This window comes from Heptranchias perlo, chromosome 3 (genome assembly GCF_035084215.1).
Source record: "Heptranchias perlo isolate sHepPer1 chromosome 3, sHepPer1.hap1, whole genome shotgun sequence".
Classification (NCBI taxonomy): Eukaryota; Metazoa; Chordata; class Chondrichthyes; order Hexanchiformes; family Hexanchidae; genus Heptranchias; species Heptranchias perlo.
The window spans coordinates 124,091,579-124,107,201 of NC_090327.1; the positions used below are offsets into that span (position 1 = coordinate 124,091,579).

The following is a 15,623-nucleotide window of genomic DNA, read 5'->3' on the forward strand; positions in this document are numbered from 1 at the left end:
GGGCTGACCACCACCTGGGCTTAGTCTTAAAATTCTGTGATTTGGTGGATTGCTTTGTCTCAGATATAGTGGTGGGGGGACTGTTGTGTTTACCCTGGTGTGTAAAGTGTGACCACAATATGGAATTAGCTGTCTTTGCAACCATTTTGCCCTCTTGGCTGAAAGAATGTGTAAGATAGTGTAGGAAGTGACTGAGAACCCAGATCAGAATATTTGTTCAAGTCTAGCTGATCTGAATACTTAAGATGTGTGAAATACCTTCTGTGTTGACTTTTAAGAAATGTATCTATTGTATTGTAATGACAGAACAATCTGACATACCTTTTCCTCCACATATACTGTAACATGCTTGAATTTAGTAGGATTTTAGTGCAATGGTTTTTTGAAAAGCTGCTTTTGCTTTAATATGATATTATAACACAGGCAATATATAAAACCAAATTGCTGCACATATTTAGACGGGGACTTTAATTGCATGCATTTTTTTGTTTTTGTCAAATTTTGTTTGATAACAATCCTGTGAAGCACCTTGGGATGTTTTACTACATTAATGGCGGTATATAAATGCAAGTTGTTTTATCATCTAAACCCGACAGTTTTTATAAACAGTGGAATAATTTTCATTCCCAAGCAGTTTTTAACAATCTTTTGACACCCAGTTTGCAAATTGTCTTCCATATTTTTGCACAAATACTGTAATTAAAACAGTCTCCCCAAATGACATTTTGTTTATTTCCATTTCCTTGTGTTTGGTTTATATATAGATGGTACTACAATAACCTGGCTAAACTCAGAAATTAGGATTCATAATTCTTGCATGTATGACAATGTATGTACACAAAGCTTGTCAGACATGGAATATGGGACAGGTACACTTTTAATCACAAAGATTATGAATGAGGAAGGCAATTTAGCCCATTTTGCTCATCCTTCTACTGAAACCTCTGATTTACTTTCCTCCCCATCACAGCATCGAACTGCATGCATCTTGAATGGTTTCAGATTTTCTGTCCCCACCATGTTGTGGTTTGGTGTGGAGTTTGACATTTGTAATGACTAGCCTTTTTTTTAATAAACTTTGATCTTCAATACTCCCATTTCTCTAATCCAGAATATATCTATATATATCTTGAATTGCTCCAATTTAATTTTGTTTATAAAGTTTCATAATTCTTCAGATTGACCAGATTTAGGGGGAAGAGACTTGTGCTTTTAAATAAGAACTTAATTGAAAATGAACAAAAAATGCTCACATTCTGAGAGAATATTCTGTGATGTTCTAGTCTTATTATCCAATTTGTATTATGTAGCTTGGGTCTGAATTTTGTTCATTTGGCTATCCCTTGAAATGCTATTGTTGCCTTTGCCCCCCTTTTAAGTCTCCATTTTAAAGTCCTGCAACCTGTCCTAATTTTATACGATAAATTCTGCTCATTTTTATATAAAAATACTTTTGATTTTAGCAAAATTTACGCTGATTTGTAGAGTTGATTATAGCATGCGGGTTTCTCTGCTGTACAGGAGAAACTGGGAGATGCAAAACTGAGACACTACAATGGAAGGAGAGAGTAATTATAGCATGACAAGTTTACATAGGCAGTTTCCATTATAAATTTGGACATATGAATTTATAACAAGGACAAATTGACACAAGTGTGACAAAAAATGTCACAACACGAAGTAATATTCTGTGGACAACGTGCAGATGTCTGATTTTTTTTGTATAGTTATGTGTTCTATCTGGGGAGAAAGAAATAAGCATACCCTCAGGTCATTTAGAGACTAATTGCTTCTCTAGTTTGGAAGCTTAGCTCCTCTTTGGGGAGAGACCAGTTTACTTGAAGATCAGAAGAAAACAGCAAGGCTTGCTTTCCTTTTTGGTTTTAAAAGATTTCTCATTTGTGATTATTTAGTATCTTATACTAAGTGTGAATGATGTTGCAGATGCAAAATCTGTGTGTGTTAGAAAGTCTCCTGTGGAGTTGTTTACAGTGAGTCAGAGGATATGCTATTTTATGCTTCAATGTATGATGTATCAGGGCCATTGATTTATACCCAAATGGAGGCTGGTTTGGCTTAGTTATGCTGCACATTTTAAGCTGCTGAAAGAGCTCTACAGTGACATAAAAAGTGTAGTATAACTGGTCTTTTAGACATGTGTATTTGTCAACCTGAGAAGCTGGGCTGGTGCCAGTAAAATATAAATGCCGAGACTGATTTAGACTGGACTCTGGGACTCCACTCTAAACATCCGGAGCTGATCCACCACTCTTGAAAATTCTTGCCAACAAGTTAAGAGCAGTATTGTATTAGCAGATTCACACTTGATTTTTTTAATTCCAGAATGCCATTAAATAGATGTGAATGGAGCATTAAAATTAAGTTTAGCAGATGTATGAATACTGGAAAGCTAATTTTACAAAGTAGGTACTTGAAACTTTATGCATGCCCAAGAGTTGGTGAAAAGTCTCAAGTTGGGACTCTAAACTAAGAATGGAAAGTGCCTGTCTGATACAAAGACCTGGATGGTTTTGAAATTTCCTATAACTCGAAAGCTTTCCTGTTCAGCTCCTGCTAGCCACTGTATGCATCTGACTGCTGCCATGAATCTCCCCGGATGCCTGCTTCAGCTGAATCTGAATGGGGGGTTATAACTTTTGGTGATCTTTTACATCAGGTGGATGTAAAAAATCCCATGGCACTATTCGAAGAAGAGCAGGGGAGTTCTCCCCGATGACCTGTCCAACATTTATCCCTCAACCAATATCACTAAAACAGATTATCTGGTCATTATCACCTTGCTGTTTGTGGGACCTTGCTGTATGCAAATTGGCTGCCACGTTTCTTACATTACAACTGTGACTACACTTCAAAAGTACCTCATTGGCTGTGAAGCGTTTTTGGACGTCCTGAGGTTGTGAAAGACACTATATAAATGTTTTGACCCTGAGCTGAACTTTCAACCTTACAAACTGGTCTACTAACACTGTTTTCTTCCACCTCTGGAACATCTCCTGCATACACCCTATCACCCTATGTCACCCTTCCACTGTTGAAACCCTCATCCACATCTTTATCAGCTCCAGAATAAATGTTTTCAATGCTTTCCTTGCTGCCCTGCTGGCTTTCACTCTTCTCAAACTCCAGTTAATTCAGCACTTTGTGGTCCAAATATTCCGTGTCACAATCTCATCACACCCTATCTCACCTAATTCCAATGAATAATTCTCAAAATTCTCATCTTTGTTTTCAGATCCCTCCAGGACCTGAATGAATTTTTCAGCTATTGCACTTCTGCTCTCTGAGATTTTCTTCCTAACTATCTCTGCCTTGCTACCTGCCTTCGGTAGTTGCCTTAAAAATCTACATGTTCAACCTTGCCTTTCGTTACACATTCTCTTCCTTCTTGCTTGGCATCTATCTATCTATCTTTGTAAAGTACTGTCAGATGTCACATGTGGCGTGCTGTATAAGTGTAAGTTATATGCAGTGACCCTACCCACTTTTTTTTGGTTGGAAATTGCACGTGGATGATTGCGCACAGAATTTGACTTGACTGATGCCCCCCCCCCCCACAGTTGATTAGCCTACTGAAACTCACTATCTATCTAGGATGTTAAGAAATGTATAAAGTTGTACTTCTAATATCTCCTCTGTCTCCCCCATGCCTTCTCTAGCTCATCTTGTCTGCGAGACCCACCTCCTTCTCCTTTAATCCCATTCCCACTAACCTGATGACCACCCAACTTCCCTTCTTGGCCCCATGTTAGCTGACATTGTAATTGGTTCCCTTTCCTCATGTACTGCCCCCTCCCTTTCAATACTACTGTCGCCATTCTTTCCTAAGAAAACACCCTTGATCCCTTTGTCCTTGCAAGCTACCGCCGCGTTGTCTCCCTTTCCTCTCCAAAGTCCTTGAATGAGCTGTTGCCTCCCACAGCTGTGCCTATCTTTTCTGCAACTTCATGTTTGAATATCGCCAATCTGGTTTCCACCTTTAGCACAGCACTAAAATGGCCTTAACCAAAGTCACAAATGGCATCATCTGACCATTCTGCAATATGTCTCCTCGTCTTTCTCGATCTCTCTGCAACCATTGACACGGTCAAACACACTATTTTTCTCCAACACCTCTCCTCCGTTGTCCAGCTCAGTGGGACTGACCTCACTCTGTTCCACTCGTAACTATCCAACAGTAGCCAGAGCATCTCCAACAATGGCTTCTCTTCCCGCACCATTACCTCTGGAGTCCCCCAAAGATCTTTCCTTGGGCTCCCTCCTCTTCCACATCCACATGCTACCCCTTGGCGACATCATCCAAAGACATAGGATCATGTTCCATATGTAGCCAGCTTTACCTCCAACCCATCTCTTGACTCCTCCGCTGCCTCTGAGAAAATTGAAAATGAGAATAAACTAGCAAGAAATATAAAAACAGATTGTAAGAGCTTCTACAAGTATGTAAAAAGGGAGAGATTAACAAAAGTAAATGTGGGTCGCTTAGAGGCAGAGACAGGAGAAATTCTAATGGGGAATAAGGAAATGGCAGAGACTTTAAAGAAATATTTTGTATCTGTCTTCATTGTAGAAGACGCAAAAAACATACTGGAAATAGTGGCGAACGAAGGATCTAATGAGAGTGAGGAACTTAAAGCAATTAAGATTGGTAAAGAAAAAGTACTGGAAAAATTAATGGGACTAAAAGCTGACAAATCCCCTGATGGCCTACATCCTAGGGTGTTAAAAGAGGTGGCTGCAGAGATAGTGGATGCATTAGTTTTGATCTTACAGAATTCTCTAGATTCTAGAATGGTCCCCATGGATTGGAAGGTAGCAAATGTAACCCCGCTATTCAAGAAAGGAGGGAGAGAGAAAACAAGGAATTATAGGCCAGTTAGCCTGATGTCAGTAGTAGGGAAAATGCTAGAATCTATTAAGGATGTAATAACAGGGCACTTAGAACATTATAATATGATTAGGCAGAGTCAACACGGTTTTATGAAAGGGAAATCTGTTTTGACAAATCTATTAGAATTTTTTGAGGATGTAACTAGCAGGGTAGATAAGGGGGAACCAGCGGATGTAGTATATTTTGGATTTTCAAAAGGCACACAAGATTAGGGACATGGGATTGGGGGTGATATATTAGCGTGGATTGTGGATTGGTTAATGGACAGAAAACAGAGTAGGAATAAACGGGTAATTTTCGGGTTAGCAGGTTGTAACTAGTGGGGTGCCGCAAGGATTGGTGCTTGGGCCTCAACTGTTTACAATATATATCAAAGACTTAGATGACGGGACCGAGTGTAATGTTTCTGAGTGAAGATACAAGGCTAGGAGGGAAAGTAAGCTGCGAGGATGATAAAGGGATAGAGACAGGCTAAGTGAGTGGGCGAGAAGGTGGCAGATGGAGTATAATTTGGGAAAATGTGAAATTATCCACTTTGGTATTAAGAATAGAAAAGCAGAATATATTTTAAAAGGTGAGAGACTAAGAAATGTTGGTAGTCAGAGGGATTTGAGTGACCTTGTATACGAATCACAAAAAGTTAACATGCAGGTACAGTAAGCAATTAGGAAGGTAAATGGTATGTTAGCCTTTATTTGATAGAGGAGATTTGATAGAGTTTTTCAAGATCATGAACAGTTTTGATAGAATAAATGAGAAATTGTTTCCAGTGGCAGAAGGGTTGGTAACCAGAGGACACAGATTTAAAGTGATTAGCAAAAGAACCAGAGGCAACATGAGGAAACTTTTTTAAACGCAGTGTGTTATGATCTGGAATGCACTGAAAGGGTGGTGGAAGCAGATTCAATAATAACTTTCAAAAGGGAATTGGATAACTACTTGGAGGGAAAAAAATTATAGGGCTGTGGGAAAGAGCAGGAGAGTGGGATTAATTGGATAGTTCTTTCAAAGAGCTGGCACAGGCGTGATGGACTGAATGGCCTCCTTCTGTGCTGTAACATACTATTGCAAGGGGGTTGGAGTATAGGAGTATGGAGGTCTTGCTGCATTCATATAGGCCTCTGGTGAGACCGGACCTGAAGTACCGTGTACAGTTTTGGCCTCCTTACTACCTAAGGAAGGGTATACTTGCCTTTAGAGATGGTGCAACAAAGTTTCACTAGATTGATTCCTGGGATGAGAGGGTTGTCTTATGAGAAGAGGTTAAGTAGAATGAGCCTATATTCTCTGGAGTTTAGAAGAATGAGAGGTGATCTAATTGAAACGTATAAAATTCTTAGAGGGGTTGACAGGGTAGATGCTGAGAGGCTGTTTCCCCTGACTGGAGAGTCTAGAACTAGGGATCATAGTCTCAAGATAAGGGGTCGGACATTTAGGATTGAGATGAGGAAAAATGTCTTCACTCAGCGCTTTGAGAATCTTTCAGTTTACCCAAAGCTCTGCTGCCCGAATCCTATTCCGCACCAAGTCCCACTCACCCATCACCCCTGTGCTCACTGCCCTATGGTGGCTCCTGGTCCCCCAGCATCTCAAGTTTAAAATTCTCATCCTCGTTTTCAAATTCCATAATAGCCTCATCTGTCCTTCTCCCACCCTACAACCCTCCTCCAACTCTGTGTTCTCCCAACTCTGGCCTCTTGTACATCCCAAAATCTTATTGTCCTACCATTGGTGAGGGATGAAGCTGAATTCTTCCCTGAGCTCATCAGTAGGCCCAGTTAATGCCAATAACATCTAACTTTAAGAAATAATCTCTTCACAGCTGGCAATCCAGATTCAATATCCACCTCTTGCCAGGCTGTGAATAGATCAGGAAACCACATTTTGGTACCTTATTCTTAGCAGCTTCCTCTGATGGTCAAAAAGTAAATAAGCTTTTCAGTGATCCCCAATATGAAAAGTTGCCAAGTGTTGATTTATATTAAGTGCATTTTTTAAATATTCGTTCATGGGACGTGGGCGTTGCTGGCGAGGCTGGCATTTATTGCCCATCCCTAATGGCCCTTGAGAAGATGGTGGTGAGCCGCCTTGAACCGCTGCAGTCCGTATGGTGAAGGTTCTCCCACGGTGCTGTTAGGAAGGGAGTTCCAGGATTTTGACCCAGCGACGATGAAGGAACAGCGATGTATTTCCAAGTCGGGATGGTGTGTGACTTAGGAACATAGGAACAGGAGTAGGCCATTCAGCCCCTCGTGCCTGCTCCACCATTTGATAAGATCATGGCTGATCTGTGATCTAACTCCATATACCCACCTTTGGCCCATATCCCTTAATACCTTTGGTTGCCAAAAAGCTATCTATCTCAGATTTAAATTTAGCAATTCAGCTAGTATCAATTGCCATTTGTGGAAGAAAGTTCCAAACATCTATCACCATTTGTGTGTAGAAATGTTTTCTAATCTCACTCCTGAAATGTCTGGCTCTAATTTTTAGACTGTGCCCCCTACTCCTAGAATCCCCAACCAGCGGAAATAGTTTCTCTCTATCCACCCTATGTGTTCCCCTTAATATCTGATAAACTTCGATCAGATCTCCCCTAAACCTTCGAAACTCCAGAGAATACAACCCTAATTTGTGTAATCTCTCCTTGTAACTTAACCCTTGAAGTCCGGGTATCATTCTAGTAAACCTACGCTGCATTCCCTCCAAGGCCAATATGTCCTTCCGAAGGTGTGGTGCCCAGAATTGCTTACAGCACTCCAGGTGCAGCCTAACCAGGGTTTTGTATAGCTGCAGCATAACTTCTGCCCCCTTGCACTCTAGTTCTCTAGATATAAAGGCCAGCATTCCATTAGCCTTATTGATTATTTTCTGCACCTAATCATGACACTTCATGACTTGGAGAGGTACATACAGGTGGTGTTGTTCCCATGTACCTGCTGCTCTTGTCCTTCTAGGTGGTAGAGGTTGCGGGTTTGGGAGGTGCTGTGAAGAAGCCTCGGCGAGTTGCTGCAGTGCATCCTGTGGATGGTACACATTGCAGCCACTGTGCGCCGGTGGTGAAGGGAATGAATGTTTAGGGTGGTGGATGGGGTGCCAATGCAGCGGGCTGCTTTGTCCTGGATGGTGTTGAGCTTCTTAAGTGTTGTTGGAGCTGCATTCATCCAGGCAAGTGGAGAGTATTCCATCACACTCCTGACTTGTGCGTTGTAGATGGTGGAAAGGCTTTGGGGAGTCAGGAGGTGAGTCACTCGCCGCAGAATACCCAGCCTTTGACCTGCTTTTGTAGCCACAGTATTTATATGGCTGATCCAGTTAAGTTTCTGGTCAATGATGACCCCCAGGACGTTGATGGTGGGGGATTCGGTGATGGTAGTGCCGTTGAATGTCAAGGGGAGGTGGTTAGACTCTCTCTTGTTGGAGATGGTCATTGCCTGGCACTTGTTTGGCGCAAATGTTACTTGCCACTTATGCGCCCAAGCCTGGATGTTGTCCAGGTCTTGCTGCATGTGGGCTCAGACTGCTTCGTTATTTGTGGGGTTGCGAATGGAACTGAACACTGTGCAATCATCAGTGAACATCCCCATTTCTGACCTTATGATGGAGGGAAGGTCATTGATGAAGCAGCTGAAGATGGTTGAGCCTAGGACACTGCCCTGAGGAACTCCTGCAGCAATGTCCTGGGGTTGAGATGATTGGCCTCCAACGACCACTCCCATCTTCCTTTGTGCAAGGTATGACTCCAGCCACTGTAGAGTTTTCCCCCTGATTCCCATTGACTTCAATTTTACCAGGGCTCCTTGGTGCCACACTCGGTCAAATGCTGCCTTGATGTCAAGGGCAGTCACTCTCAACTCACCTCTGGAATTCAGCTGTTTTGTCCATGTTTGGGCCAAGGCTGTAATGAGGTCTGGAGCAGTGATCCTGGCAGAACCCAAACTGAGCGTCGGTGAGCAGGTTATTGGTGAGTAAGTGCCGCTTGATAGCACTGTCGACGACACCTTCCATCACTTTGCTGATGATTGAGAGTAGACTGATGGGGCGGTAATTGGCCGGATTGGATTTGTCCTGCTTTTTGTGGACAGGACTTACGTGGGCAATTTTCCACGTTGTCTGGTAGATGCCAGTGTTGTAGCTGTACTGGAACAGCTTGGCTAGAGGCGCAGCTAGTTCTGGAGCACAAGCCTTCAGCACTACAGTTGGGATGTTGTCGGGGCCCATAGCCTTTGCTGTATCCAGTGCACTCAGCTGTTTCTTGATATCACGTGGATTGAATTGAATTGGCTGAAGACTGGCTTCCGTGATGGTGTTTTGATATAGAAGCTTTCAAAAATTACTTTTACAGTTAAAAGATGTAGATTGTTATCTTAATGACACCTAATTGTACATGTATCTTCTGTTAAGACTTCAAAACATTCCCTGTATTTTTAAATGTTTTCTGGCTTAAAGGAGAAAAAAGTGTGGGGCAATGTTTACTCGTCGTTTTCGTTTGCTTTGTGTGTCTGTATATATATATATATATATATATATATATATGTAATTTTAGAATAATCATGTTTGAGAGGATCAGTGGAAGAACTTGGTGTACTGTCGAGTTTCCTTAAGCAATTCGTTAGGTCACCTCATCCAAAGGAATCTTTGCAGTATGTCTGCACTGTGATACTGAGATTGTAATTAGCTTGTTTGGGGATCAAGCCGGTATGTGCATGTGCGCACGCACTGTTTTTGGCGTAAGTTTTCGAAATTGGGTCTGTGAAACACCACAGTCCGGGAATCGCAGGAGGCCTGCAAGGTCTTCAGTATCTAGAAAGTTTCATCTTTTTTATTTTTTTCTGTATTTGTTGACTTACTGGCATTTTTTTTCTTGCTGTCTCTGTATACGAATAAAAAATACATTTTTTTGCAGTGATAGTACTCCATGTATGAATCTCTCCAATCAGGTCTCTGTCTCCCTCTTTTTTTTCTCTTGGCCACTGTTTTTTGCGCTCTCTTTCTCTCACACATGTATCTCCACGTTTAGTAGTAGTTACATTAGATATACAATAGAACATCAAATATTTCCTTTTCTAAGCTGGTCTGTCTGGGACATTTGTTTTATGTTTTATAGTTCTCCGAAGCTTGAAACATTGGTATCTGGCACATCCATCCAGAAAGCAAATACCACCTTGTCCCATGCAAGATAAACATACAGAATAAAGAAAAGGGGGTAGAGTTTCCGCTTTGGGCGCTATCGGGAAATTGTGCCCAAAATGCACTCGAAATTGGGCTGGTTAGGTTACAGTTCAAGTTTCCACTGAAATTAATTTGCATAGTCACAAATGTAAAATCTTCCATGAACCAGCCCAATCAGGCAGCGTAATAGAACGTAATCATTTTCTTTCCATTTAAAAAGTATTCCAGGATATATTTTAGAGTGGCAACCTGGTACAGTTTTATTAGTACAGCTGAAAATGGGTTTATCACCAAAAACAAGCATTTTTAATAAGGGTGTCCAGTCCTCCACCTGTGAGTAACCTGATTTAAAATCACTGAAAATGACTTTAAAAAAACTATACTGAACCATTTAATAATTTCATTGGTGAACACTAGTCAGTTTCTTAGTAAATTACATATTTTCTGATATGAAAAAACTTTTAAAACTTGTCTAATAGTCCCTGTGCGCCTAAGAAAATGAGCACAGTTTGAAGAGCCTTCCTGAACCAGCGGAATCTCGCAATGTCGACCAGGAGGCGTGGCCAGTTTTGTGGGTGGGTCCTGATCCGGGCGAATTGAATCTTGAACCAGCATAAAAGATTGTAGGAAAACACAAACGTAAGTGGTTTTGGGCGTAACGCGCTTATGTTTAAAATTCCCCGATCTTTTGCGCTTGCTTGGCCGACTTACCCCCCCAACCCCCTGATTGCACTGATACAATTAGCAAAAATTCAACCCCAAGCTCTTTAGGCCTCATCATCCAAGGAGCTCTGAAATATGTATTGGAATTTTACACTCGGTGTTTCTCTGGCTGTAATCACATGATATGACCTGCACCATACATTGTTCCTATCAAAAATAAAATGCCTCTTATAGCTGGGTCAGTATGTCTGCACAAGCATCTGCCAAAGACTTTTAATACTTTGCAAAATGCAGTAGCCCTTTCACAAATGCTGGCATTTACAATTGTAATATAGAATCCTTGTTACTTACCAAAAACGGTGCTCCAAATTGCCAAACTTGCATGGAGTGCCCAAAATGCACCGGTAAACATCTGTGTTTTCTGCATGATTCAGAACAGTTTCCAGTGGTGTGCCACAGGGCTCATTGTTGGGTCCCTTGCTGTTTGTGCTATATATTAATGATTTGGACTTGAATGTAGGGGCCATGATTGGCAAATTTGCAGACGACACAAAAATTGGCCGTGTAGTTGATAGTGAAGAGGATAGCTGTAGACTCCAAGAAGATATCAATGGGTTGGTGGAGTGGGCGGACAAGTGGCAAATGGAGTTCAACCCGGAGAAGTGTGAGGTAATGCACTTAGGGAGGGCAAACAGTAAAAGAGAATTCGCAGTAAACGGGAATATATTGAGAGGGGTAGAGGAAGTGAGAGACCTTGGTGTGCATGTGCACAGGTCCCTGAAGGTGGCAGTACAGGTAGATAAGGTTGTGAAGAAGACATACAGAATGCTCACCGTTATTAGCTGAGGTATAGAATACAAAAGCAGGGATGTAATGATGGAACTGTATAAAATGCTGGTAAGGCCATAGCTGGAGTATTGTGCGCAGTTCTGGTTACCACGTTACAGGAAGGATGTAATTGCAGAGAAGATTTACAAGAATGTTGCCAGGGCTTGAAAATTGCAGCTACGAGGAGAGATTGGATAGGCTGGGGTTGTTTTCCTTGGAGCAGAGGAGGCTGAGGGGAGACTTGATTGAGGTGTACAAAATTATGAGGGGCCCAGATAGAGTAGACAGGAAGTACCTGTTTCCCCTAGCGGAGAGTTCAAGATTTAAGCTGATTGGCGGAAGGATTAGACGGGACATGAGGAAAAACTTTTTTATCCAGAGGGTGGTGGGTGTATGGAACTCGCTGCCCGAATTGGTGGTAGAGGCAAGGACCCTCAACTCTTTTTAAAAAAAAAAAAAAATTACCTGGACCTGCACCTAAAGTGCTGTAAGCTGCAGGCCATGGACCGGGTGCTGGAAGGTGGGATTAGAATGGGCACGTGGTTGTTCTTCGAGCCAGAGCGGACACGATGGGCCGAATGGCCCCCTTTTGTGCTGTATCTTTTCTGTGAATCTAACAAGATCAACAAACTCTAATTCCTCACGTTGGACATCGCTGGGTCCACATTTTTTTTTATTCGTTCATGGGCTCTGGGTGTCGTTGGCAAGGCCAGCGTTCATTGCCCATTCCTAATTGCCCTTGAGAAGGTGGTGGTGAGCCGCCTTATTGAACTGCTGCAATCCATGTGGTGAAGGTTCTCTTACAGTGCTGTTAGGGAGTTCCAAGATTTTGACCCAGTGACGATGAAGGAACGGCGATATATTTCCAAATAGGGATGGTGTGTGACTTGGAGGGGAATGTGCAGGTGGTGGTGGTCCCATATGCCTGCTGCCCTTGTCCTTCTAGGTGGTAGAGGTCGTGGGTTTGGGAGGTGCTGTCGAAGAAGCCTTGGCGAGTTGCTGCAGTGCATCCTGTAGATGGTACACACTGCAGTCACGGTGCGCCGGTGGTGGATGGGGTGCCAATCAAGCGGGCTGCTTTGTCCTGGATGGTGTTGAGCTTCTTGAGTGTTGTTAGAGCTGCACTCATCCAAGCAAGTGGAGAGTATTCCATCACACTCCTGACTTGTGCCTTGTAGATGGTGAAAAGGCTTTGGGGAGTCAGGAGTTGAGTCACTCGCCGCAGAATACCCAGCCTCTGACCTGCTCTTGAAGGCTCCAGTATTTACGTGGCTGATCCAGTTAAGTTTCTGGTCAATGGTGACCCCCAGAATGACGATGATGGGGGATTTGACGATGGTAATGCCGTTGAATGTCAAGGGGAGGTGGTTAGACTCTCTTGTTGGAGATGATCATTGCCTGGCACTTGTCTGGTGCGAATGTTACTTGCCACTTATCAGCCTAAGCCTGGATGATGTTCAGGTCTTGCTGCATGCGGGTACAGACTGCTTCATTATCTGAGGGGTTGTGAATGGAACTGAACACTGCAACCATCAGCGAACATCCCCATTTCTGACCTTATGATGGAGGGAAGGTTATTGATGAAGCAGCTTGGCACGAATGATGCTGAAGAAGTGACAGTACCACATGAATTACTTGACTTCAGTTATGGTGAATATTGGATGGTTTTGGCACCAACTCTTTTAGACCCCTTGCCCCGGGTGTTCCCTGGGTATAGTCGCAGGATAAGGGCTCGGCCACTGAGATGAGGAATTTCTTCACACAGAGGGTTGTGAGTTTTTGGAATTTTCTACCCCAGAGGGCTGTAGATACTGAATCGTTGAGTATGTTCAAGGCTGAGATCGATAGATTTTTGGACTCTAGGAGAATCAAGGGATATGGGGATAAAGCGGGAAAGTGGAGTTGAGGTCGAAGATCAGCCATGATTTGAATGAATGGCGGAGCAGGCTCGAGGGGCTGTATGGCCTACTCCTGCTCCGATTTGTTATTTTCTTATGTCCTTGCTAACTAAAGCCAATGTCTAGATAAATCAAGGGCGGATGACACAAAATTGTTTTAAGTAGGTAATTCAGCCTAATAGCATGAAACTCCCTCTGACAGGAAACCCTTAGCTCAGAGGTCCTGGGACGGTATTACTGGAACAATCCCGATCTGCACTGGATACCCTTCAGACCATAATCCCTCGGGGATGGTCAAAACAAAGCATTATCTAGGCCAACACTCCAGTGCAGCACTGAGGAAGTGCTACACTGTCGGAGGTATCATCTTTCGGATGAGACGCTAAACAGAGGCCCCCTTTGCCCTGTCTTGGACATAAAACTCCCGTGGCATTATTTCAAAGAAGAGCAGTGGAGATCCCGATTTATCCCTCGACAAACAGATTATTTGGTCATTATCACATTGCTGTTTGTGGGACTTTGCTGTGCGCAAATTGGCTACTGCATTTCCTACTTTACAATATTGACTACACTTCAAAAGTACTTCATTGACTGTAAAGTGCTTTGGGACTTCCTTAAGTCGTGAAAGGCGCTATATAAATGCAAGTCTTTCTTTTAAATCTCCCCCGATAGACGTTGGGAAGAATCCAAAATATAACTCAAAGTTTCTCTCAACCTGATCAGAGGTCAATTACATAGCTACAAAAGTCAGTTTATGTAAGTTACGTGCTGGTTTTTGTTTTTGCAAAGTACAAGAAAGTTGCAAATTATTTTTTTTATTTAAAGATTAGATAGGAAGAGACAGAAACTCTAACTGCACGTGTATTGTCCCTGTCTGCATAATTTTTATTATTTAAGAGAATTCTTTCTCTTGAAACATCTGTGTACTCTCTCTGCAGAGGTGGATTTGAGGAAGCAGAGGAGAATTTGACATCCTTCCCTGCACCGTATGCTGGGGAACCATAAAAGTATATTGTATGTTAATTCAGCTGAACAATGCTGTCAATGACTCGGTTTATAAAAGCCTACCTCGTGCTCATAGTGAGGCAGATTAGACCACTGTTGCCAGCTAACAGCTGTGGGCGCGCATCAGAATGTTCCCATCCACACAGGAAGTTGGGAACAGGACAACCCTCAAGGAGGAAGATAGTAAGGAATTGTCCCTAGGATCAAAACTCTACATGCAGAAGCCCAAGGCTTCAAATAGCTGCATCCTTACAAACCACAATCCTATCAGGGATCTGGAGTTGGGTTCTTCCACAGATGGATCTGTTTGCCTTTCTGGACAGCCGTCAGCTCCCAGTGTTTCTGCTTGAGGACAGAAGTCATGTCAGCCTGGAGGCTGATGGTTTCTCCTCCGCTGGACACAAAAGGTTTTATTTAGTATGTATTTTTTCTTCTTCCCGTGGGTAATTCAAAAGGTAGGAGTGACAGAGCATAGGTTATACTAGTAACCCCTTATTGGCTGCGTAAATAATGGTGTCTGGACATCATGGCACTGACGAGGTAGGATCCTACCGCCCTCTTACAGTGACGGAGGGGGTTCAGTTATTGCATTTGAGCCTGGAGGCAGTCTATATGATAGTCCTTCAATAACCAGACCGTGAACTGAAAGTGGCTTCATAAGCAATGTAACCTGCGATAGCAAGCTGCCGAGAAACAGTAAACCCTCTGACTGACAGATAACTTTCTGACAGATCCTATACTTTAGGCTACAAATCAGTTTTGTTGGGAAGTAAAATTAAACAGAAGCAAGGAAAAATGCAGCAGGTTTCACCAGGTGACCGAATCAGTTCAAAACAATACAAGATTATGCTTCAGCATTTGTCAGCAGTACTTTAAACAATTTGTGTCCTTGATGAAATGGTTTTATGTGAGAAAGAAACTCGTGGATTCCCCTGTTTGCCTATATCCAAGTGACAGTATAGTAAAAGGGAACTAGTGAATTAACAAAAGTTTCCAGTATTTGCTTCTCTACCAGGTGGGTTCTAAGCATGGAACTGTCAATAATAGCAGCATCAGACACACTGTCTCTAATGCCTGCTACAACAGACTCACAACCCTTGGTAGCTTAGCAATCCCAAACAATTAGCTTTGTCTCCTCTTGCAGTTCT

At 42.6% G+C, this 15,623-nt stretch overlaps 1 protein-coding gene across 3 annotated transcripts in view; it reads left to right on the top strand.

The window, feature by feature from the left end:
* LOC137320208 (zinc finger protein 236-like) overlaps positions 1–15,623 on the top strand; it is a 174,698-nt gene that overhangs the window by 13,439 nt on the left and 145,636 nt on the right. The window lies entirely within an intron of this gene.